This window comes from Haplochromis burtoni, unplaced genomic scaffold (genome assembly GCF_018398535.1).
Source record: "Haplochromis burtoni strain Fernald_Lab_line unplaced genomic scaffold, NCSU_Asbu1 Contig_52, whole genome shotgun sequence".
Classification (NCBI taxonomy): domain Eukaryota; kingdom Metazoa; phylum Chordata; class Actinopteri; order Cichliformes; family Cichlidae; genus Haplochromis; species Haplochromis burtoni.
This window is the reverse complement of record NW_024582413.1, coordinates 1,836,797-1,845,640: the sequence shown is the minus strand read 5'-3', so window position 1 is coordinate 1,845,640 and position 8,844 is coordinate 1,836,797. Positions and strand designations below refer to the sequence as shown.

General features: G+C 42.5%; 1 protein-coding gene across 6 annotated transcripts in view; it reads right to left on the bottom strand.

Moving 5' to 3' along the window:
- The window catches only part of shank1 (SH3 and multiple ankyrin repeat domains 1), a 105,586-nt gene extending 98,155 nt beyond the window's left edge, over positions 1-7,431 (bottom strand). For all 6 annotated transcript variants that reach the window (XM_005921788.2, XM_005921789.2, XM_005921790.2 and 3 more), the window contains exon 1: positions 7,017-7,431. The gene's annotated coding sequence lies outside the window, so the exon portion shown is untranslated. The remainder of the gene's footprint in view (positions 1-7,016) is intronic.
- Positions 7,432-8,844: the final 1,413 nt, after the last annotated feature.

Genomic DNA, 8,844 nt, shown 5'->3' with positions numbered 1-8,844 from the left:
CCCCCACCCCAGCCCATGCTTCTCAGTGGTGCAATTAGCCGTAATAAACTGAGAGTGAATTGATGATGCATGGAGGAGTCTGGTCAAAGCCCTCCACCCTCAAACTCCCAAAGAACCTCCCCTCTAATTACCACCAGCTGAGACAAGGTAGGAGAACGTGACAGAGTGAGAAAGAAACATAATATGCAAGACAAATGATAAGCACTTAAGAAAGTGATAACACACCCATCAGCTTTAACTGGACTGTTTTTAGTGCTCCGGCTTCTATGCACAGCTGGCAGTGTGGAGAAATATTCTAACAACCTTCGTACTGAATGACTTAAATAGTTCTGGTGATCAGAGCTGTTAGATCAAAAATTTCATTTGCCATATGGTTTGGTCTAAGATTTAGCACAGCAAAAACTACACAGTGACATTCTCATCAGACTCAACGGTGCTTTGAATAATAAAGTTGAAACCTCCAAAGCTGAAAAATGACTCGAGCAATAGATGTCAAAAACTGCAATTCCTCAACCTGCCACTTGGGGCTTGCTCCAGCGAGCCAATCCCCATTGACATTTATGTTAAAATTACCAACTTTTGTAATGGTGATTTTTTTTCAAATAATAACACTTCTAATTGTATTAAAGGTGAAATATTGAATAATTAGAGGCATGGCCACCTCTAGTGGCAGACGTGTGCCAACTAGGCCGCTACCTTTGTTCCAGGCATCACATGAGCTCATTAGAGGCCACTAACGTTTGTGCTGGTGTAACCTTTTATAACGTTTCTAATGGAACTGTTTAATAAGCGCATGATCAGTTGTACTGGAGCTCATATAAGTTTGATATTTCATTTACCTGGTTGTGTATCGTTTTAACCAAGCTGATAAGTGAGCACTAAACTGTCTCGTTCAAATGTTCACTTTTGGTTTCAAAACCATCCAAGATGACAATGGTCAGTGGCTAGTGGGTGACATCCATTCATCTTTAATGATTCAAATGACCTAATTGTGTCTTTGAACATGCCAAACTGTCATGGCAAACATTGCTCTACCTGCAGAATCCAGCTCATACCTTTAGCTGTAGGACATGGGTGCAGAATTATATTAATCAAATAATAATAATATATCTCGATATGAAATGAGGTTATTTCATATTTGAAAAAATATTAATAATGTCACTGAAATTGAAACATTTTGAATAAAAAAATATTAACTAACAAGCTCCTCAAGCCCAAAAGCAGTTATTACAAGAGTTCCCAAATGTAATCGGTTACACAGCTCCACAAAAAAGAGCCAAATGAACAATCTTGTGTCCTAAGGATATGAGATACTTTGGAGAATTTTGAAATGCATTAGGTGTCCTTGTCACCGGGCCAGACTGAGATTCAAAAAGCTCCCGTGAAAATTGGCTTTCTCACTCACTCTATCAAAACTGAAATTTAAAGAGTAAACAGTGATGTTACTGAATCTGTTCTCTCTGCCACATGAAAGGCGACAGTCATGACGCACGACGAGGCTGCACCCATCTTAGTCATAGTTGTACTAGCCGGCCTCTTCATTGAAAGCGGTGCCACGTGTGGCAGCCTTCGAAACATGCCAGGAAGGAAGTCCTTTTGCAGGTGAAAATTGAAAAAGAAAAAACAGGTTCACTTTGTCGCAGATATAAGTCTAGTTCTTCAAACTTCACTGCAATTTTCATCCGGGAGCTATAGCTGGTTTGTGCCGTCGGGCCAGATGTGTGATGCTCCTAACTTTATAAGATAACACTCGAGCTACAATAATAATGGATTGCATTTATATACCACTTTTCGGAACCCCTCAAAGCGCTTTACAATACCACTATTCATTCACTCTCACATTCACACACTGGTGAAGGCAGCTACAGTTGTAGCCACAGCTGCCCTGGGGCAGACTGACAGAAGCGAGGCTGCCATATCGCGCCATCGGCCCCTCTGGCCATCACCAGTAGGCGGCAGGTGAAGTGTCATGCCCAAGGACACAACAACCGAGACTGTCCGAGCCGGGGCTCGAACCGGCAACCTCCCGATTACAAGACGAACACCCACGAATGCCCCAATAAGCTAAAACTGTTGCCACAGCTTACATTTTTCTGTCTATAAATGCTGAGACCCACCTAAGCCATTATTAACCCATCACGTTACCATGCCAATGTCTTCCAGGTTCTATAGTTAGCAGAAAGATGGTAGCCATAGATTTCTGTTCACTTTACATTTTGAATATTAACCAAAGCCTCTAAAGCGACACTCACTGCTGACCATGTTCCACCTTCCAATCAAGTGGGAGGTGTTTCATGACAGACAAGCATCAGTTTTTTTGCATCACGTCATGTGGAGAAAAATGGACTGTAAGTAATGATAGCACCTCTGTCTCCCAAACACCCTGACAGCCTATTAACACTAGACAGAACCATCACTCTGGTATGATGAAACAGGCGCAGACAGTAAAATGATTAATGGAAAAAGAGACAGAGCGAGTCACCAAGAGATAGGTGGATAGAGGTAAACGACACAGGAAAAGGAAAAAGGAGAGACAAGAGAGGGCAACGCTGAAGTAGGACAGAGCGCAGGGGAGGCCTGTCTGTCCCAGATCAGTCGTTTACATGAGATGGAGAAGGAATGAGTGAGACTGGAGGAAAAACAGAGAGAAAAGAGTGAGAGAGTAAACGACATGGCTAAATCTGGAGTTATGAAATACATCTCGCTCTGAGCAGTGTGGCAAATATTGAAAAGAAAGTCGTGCTGTACTCCCTGCGCTCGGGCAAATAAACCAGGAGAGACTGAAAATAAGAGACACAATCCCTTAGAGGAAACAAAGGCTTTGACAAGATGTCGCCACAACAACAACTGAACACAGGGATAATCAGTCCAAAAGTCACAACATTCATCCTCCTTCTTTCCTTCCCACGCCCCTGTGGATGAAGATTCAGTGCAAACATGGATTGAAATAATCCAATTAATTCCAATTAATCTAGATTTATCTCCGTCAAGGCCTGTTTTGCAGCCATGAGTCAGGTAAGCTCTGCCTTAGTGTACTGATAAATCCTCTTTTTGCCAAGCTTTGTTAAACTGAATGAGTGGCGAGAAGAGATTTTGGTCTCTTGATCCCCAAAGAGGGCTCTGCATGGGTGGAAATGTCAACTGTGCACTGTGTATACAGTGGAACTAAAGTGCGCCGTTTCACAACACTTTACCAACCAAGAAGGAATTTGTGGTATTTTCCTGCTAACATGAGCTGAATGGCAATTCAGCTGTGAAGGGCATCCGATTGTGCCTGTTTGTTGGACCTTGCTCGCTTTGTGCCAAACAAGATCTGAAGTACAAACGACATGACAGTCAGTTAATCAACACTCCACAGAGGCGTCGGCCTGTTGAACCACATCGATTAAACTCGGCACCCAGGGAGCCAAAGTAACAGATTTAGATTCGGCCGATCTGGGCCGCATCTCCAAACTTCACTCCCTCAGACTCCTCTTTCTGTGTCACTCAGTGGATTCTGTACCAATATAACCAAACTGAGGACTAGTTAAACAAACTGGTTTCACTCCCTGATGACGAGGCAGAAACAAGAGATAATGGTGTGAACTAGTTCTTACTTTCTACAATCTCAGAAATAAGGGTAGATTTATACAGCACAAGCACCTAAAGGTAGAAACGTATACATATTATGGCCTGATCCCAACTAATTAAATGTGAGACATAGAAGGACAATGTGGAACACTAATAATGCTGAGAGTTAGCCTGACATGTTGATAGATGACTTAACAAATGATAAAGAGATCATGTGAAGGCGACATATAAAAAGGATATATTGAATGTAATTTTCCCACTCCACATGAGCGTGAAGCTACAGTTTCTTTTATGCTATGGCCGTTTTTGCACCTGTGTATTCGCTTGTGCTTTTCTTCCAGGTAGTCATCTATGGATTTCAGTAGGAATCACATTTTTGAGCCTCGTTTTTCTTGTGAGGTGAAATATATATATATATGGACACATGTACACACACATATATATATGTAAAGCCAAAATCAAAATATGGGATACTGTGCCAGTATGTGGGACAGTAGGGATAAGGGATATAAATGATGTGCACTGCCACATAAAGTGGGACACCTGTGTCCATAATACCTATGGGGGTCATGCAGGTTCTCAAGCAATAAAAAGCACGTTTGCAATTCTCTTAAGGTGTAACATCAGAAACAACAGGGAATTAAAATATTAATTTCACTTGTAAATTTTAAGGATTTACTGTTTAGCTGGTTAGCACTGTAACCTCACAGCAAGATGGTTCAGGGTGTGAATACAGGCTGGGGCTTTTCAATGTGGCATTTGCATCCGTGCTCTCTGAGTACTCCAGTTTCCTCCCACAGTTCAGAAAAATGAAAGGTGTTAGGTTAATCAGTGATTTTAAATTGGACACAGGCGTGAATGTGAGTGCGAATGGTTGTCTGGCTCTATGTGTTAACCATCTGATAGACTGGCAACCTGCCCACAGTGTGCATTCACTCATATATGAACAGGTTGGAGGCAGCAGCCTCGTGCAACCCAGAACTGGATTGGGGAAGAAGACAGACGGACAGATGGATGGATGGATGGATGGATGGACGGACGGACGGACGGACGGACGGACGGGCGGGCGGAAGGATGGATGATGGATGGACAGATGGATGGATGGACAGATGGATGGATGGATGGATCTTTCAACCTTGATCTGATTTCTATATCAGGAAGGTGCACATGTTCATGGATAAAGCTTTTAGTAGTCAATGGGACTAAAGGAGTTCTACACAAATGTCAGTTAATTTCCAAGTGTTTGAATGAATAAAACACTCAGTTTTATGGTACTCAGTTTTGCACCTTCATTTTTAAAAGTCTGTTATCTTTGTGGAAAAAAGCTGTCACCAGAGGTTCAAAATTCACGTCTGTAAGATGCAAACTTAAAGCACCATGGCAGAATCTGGGATACTGCCCCATTGTACTCCTAAAGGTGCAACAAGGTACTGTATTTTATTTTTAGTACATAAGAAACCTTTAATGGATAAATAAGACCTAGCTTGTCATATTACAGAGTACTCTAAACTTCAATTGTGAATTTTAACAGTGAATTTTCATCCTTGTATAACTTAAATGGCTACTATTGCATGCTACTGCTGTGGGCAAATAAAAAAGCGAGTGAAATCTTTATAGAGATCTTTATACTTGAAAAATCATTTTCAAGTATCAAGTATTTTTGTGATTTCCTGGCTTTTATAGAAGACTGACCTTCCAAGTTAGTCCTGTAAATGTGATATCTGTAATAACAGATCATCAGACACGGTGAAGAGTTACAGATGCTCATGAAACAAGAGCCTAATGCAGATAGACCATTATAATCACAGCCCTCTCTATGCAGAGACTCCATCGCCTATAAATCTCCCACAGAAAGTGTGGATTCGCCAATTAAATCGGAAACTTATGGCTTTGAATTGTGCCTGTGCAGACTGAAACTTATTACTTTTATATGAGCAAGTGAAGCGTCACTGACACTGATCTATGGAGAGCTGGTAGCGTGCGTTAGTGTGCAATGACTGCTTGACATCAGCATGTGATGAGTGCGTTTGAACTTAGAGCACCACTCAAAGGCAGAGACTGAGTTGTGTATCTGTTCACCAACACTTAACTCAATCCTCACTACAGAAAAGCCCTTCACTGTTATACATCAAGCCAGTCGATACGCTCCTCTAAAACCACAATTAATGCACTGATGGAAATTGATGGAAAGTGAAAATTTCCATTGTCTTGTGGACAAACCGCATGCACTAAATAAATTGCACGTGTGACTTTTCATTATCGAGAACTCTTTTGTGTCTTTTCTTATGCAGCTAAAGTTTTGCTTCATTATGTTGAAATCCACCCCGCTGATCTGCACAACACAGAAACAGTTTGCGTGTAATTATGTATACCATGTAGAGAGCCGTCACCTTTCTGTGCCGCCGTGTTCAGTAGAGACAAAGGCGTCTATAGATAGACTGAACTCAGTTGGCGAGATAATGACAGGACCAAACCAAACACATGTTCCCTGCTGGCAAGGTGACCCTTTTCTTGTAGAAGCAGTCGCTCAAGTGTGAGGAGAGCAGTTTGACATTCATTTCTGCTGCTGTTTAATTCATGGCAAACCCACTGTGTCCACTCCATCGGTCCACACATTTCTAACGCAAACGCGCATCTGTGTCCACGCTCATCCATGCGTACCGTGCACTACTGCCAGTGTGTCGGGTTATCCAGAGTGGCTTTCTTGGTGATTTTTATGCACTGTTTAGCTTTTTAAATGTGAACACTGAGCAGTGAACTCCTTTGAGCAGCAGATTATCACCAATCGTTGGCATGCATGCAAATCTATGTGGGTGGGATTATCAGTTTGACACAATGATAAATCGAAAAGCTGGCGTATCTCATATTTTTGCCTTTTTTGGAGTAGCTGCACATACATTTACTCATTCCCCAGCTTGTCTTTTCTTATTCTTCCCTCCTCAACAAATGTTTGCTCCTCCAGTTCTGCTTTCTTCTTCTTTTTTTTTGTTCGTCCCCACACTTTTTGCCCTCTTTTCTTTTCTCTCTCTATAAAGCTGTGAAACACTAAACTGGCTATAGCGCTGGCACAAGGAGTAATCCACTGTCAAATACTGCTCTGTTTGCCTTCCCCTGTGTCTGTGCATCCCTCAGCAGATCCTCTAGTTTTCCTGCAACTGCTGCATATTTTCCTTTAAAAGCTGGGACTCTGCATGCACAGACTGCCATGTGGCACAGGAATTAATGTTTCACATCAATGCAGTAAACTTGAACATGCAAACCTCCTCCCTGCCTCCCACCTCCTGCTACACACACACACACACACACACCCTACAGACTCCACCACCATCTCTCCTCAAAAATAAAAGCATACTCTCTCTTTTGCTTTGGCATGCACCCTACTCCATTTCCATGCATGTCAAGAAAAAAAAAAAGGAAAAGCAGAAAAAGCCAGAAAAAATTCTTACTGTCTTCTACAATCCCTGATGAATTACAGAAATCCCTCCTCTGGAAAAAAGGGGACAGAAGTAGAAAAGAGAGGAAGGAGGGGTAGGGGGAGCCCAGCGGTTGCCAGTTGCAGAGGAATAAGGAGTGAGTAGGGGTGAGCAGGAGGATGTAGTGAAAAGGAAAGAAAAAAAAAGAAAAGACAATCACTGCTGCAACAATAAAGACCCTCCTCCTCCTCCACAACCGCCACCAGAACAAGAAATTACAAGGTGTCCGGCGTGCCGCTGTACGCGGAGGTATGGAGCATTATCCTCGGCTCCCAGCTCGTCCTCCAGCAGCGGCAGCAGCTCTGTAGTAACACTTCTCTCTCTTTGGTCCGGCAATCTCCCCATGCCTCGCTCACTATCCTCCCCTCCTCCCTCCCTCCTCTCAGCTTGTTCACAGTGCCCCCCGCTCCCTCTCGCTCCTCTCTCTCCTTCTACTGGTTGGCTGGCTGCTCTCCCTCGCCCCCCTCCCTCCCTTACCTCTCCGTCTCTCTGTCTCTCTCCATCCCTCCTTCTCTCTCTCCTCCATCATTACCCGGATACAAGGCATACCCCTCCCTCCTTACATCGGTCTCTCCTCTTTCTCTCTCTCCCTCTCTCTGTCTTTGATGTTTTGGAGTTAGACTCTTAGCTGTGAAAAGAATCTGCTTCTCTTCTCTCTCTCTCTCTCCATCTCTCTGAAAGCACCACAGAACAGAGAAAGAAGTGGGATCCACCCAACAGTGCAGAGATACATACACCAAACACTCATGCACACAGATGCAGAAAGGATTATCTAAAAATCACCGTGCAATATCAGCAACAAAACCACACACATCAATTAGAGACACAATTTTCATTTATTTCCTTCCATAATCTGATAGTTTATCCAAATCAAAGACGCAGAACAGTGCACTGTGCAGCAGTTATCTCACACACAGATATATGAATAAAGAATGAAAGAGATGTCTAAAACAGGACGAGGGAAGCCACTGCTGCAATGCTTATTACCATACATAGAGAGGGGGTGAAGAGGACCGTGGGTGGAGAAGGAGCTTTCTACTGATGAGCTGAATTGAATAGCAAGTAGAAACCAGTTCCATTATGCCAATTGGATTTCAATAGATGGGTACTGGGGTAGCACTGGGATCTCCTACTCCTCCTCTCCAGTGTGATCAGCCTAAACTCTGGCCTGCTGGCTTGTCTGGTACTTGTTTAATCAGGTTCGCTTGTACCTCCCAGAACCAGAGAATTACCAAGAAAACATATTTGTTTTCTGTTGATTATGGTGTGCGGGACTCTGAAATATGAAATATGAAGTGAAATATGTGAAATATTAACTAAGTACACCGAATTCAAAGTGCAGGGTGGAAAAAACCTTTTTGGCATCTGGTCTTGGTGTGGATTTGTATTGCCTTTTTGATTTAATGTTGCCTGATTTGCTGTATATTTGACATTTTATTGTATTTTACGATAAGGGTTTGATTTTCCTGAAATAGTTGATTCTGCACCTCCTTTAAGTCAGATATAGCAGTAGCATGTTTCCATCCATTTTTTTACTTATCCATTCAGGGTTTGGGCGACTGGAGCCTATTCTAGTACGGAGAGAGGCAGGGTACTCTCAAAGACTTTACAGTTACCTTTTTTATTTATCTTTATTTACTTTACTATAACTAATTTTACAATTAGCTTTTATTCAATTTTATTCATGTCAGTAGTTACACCTTTAAGTAATGGATTAGACCTCCGTTTGCCTGCTTAAAGATGCTCTGTTGGACTGAGATCTGGCGATCACCCCTCTGGTGCTCACTGTAATGCTCAAAAA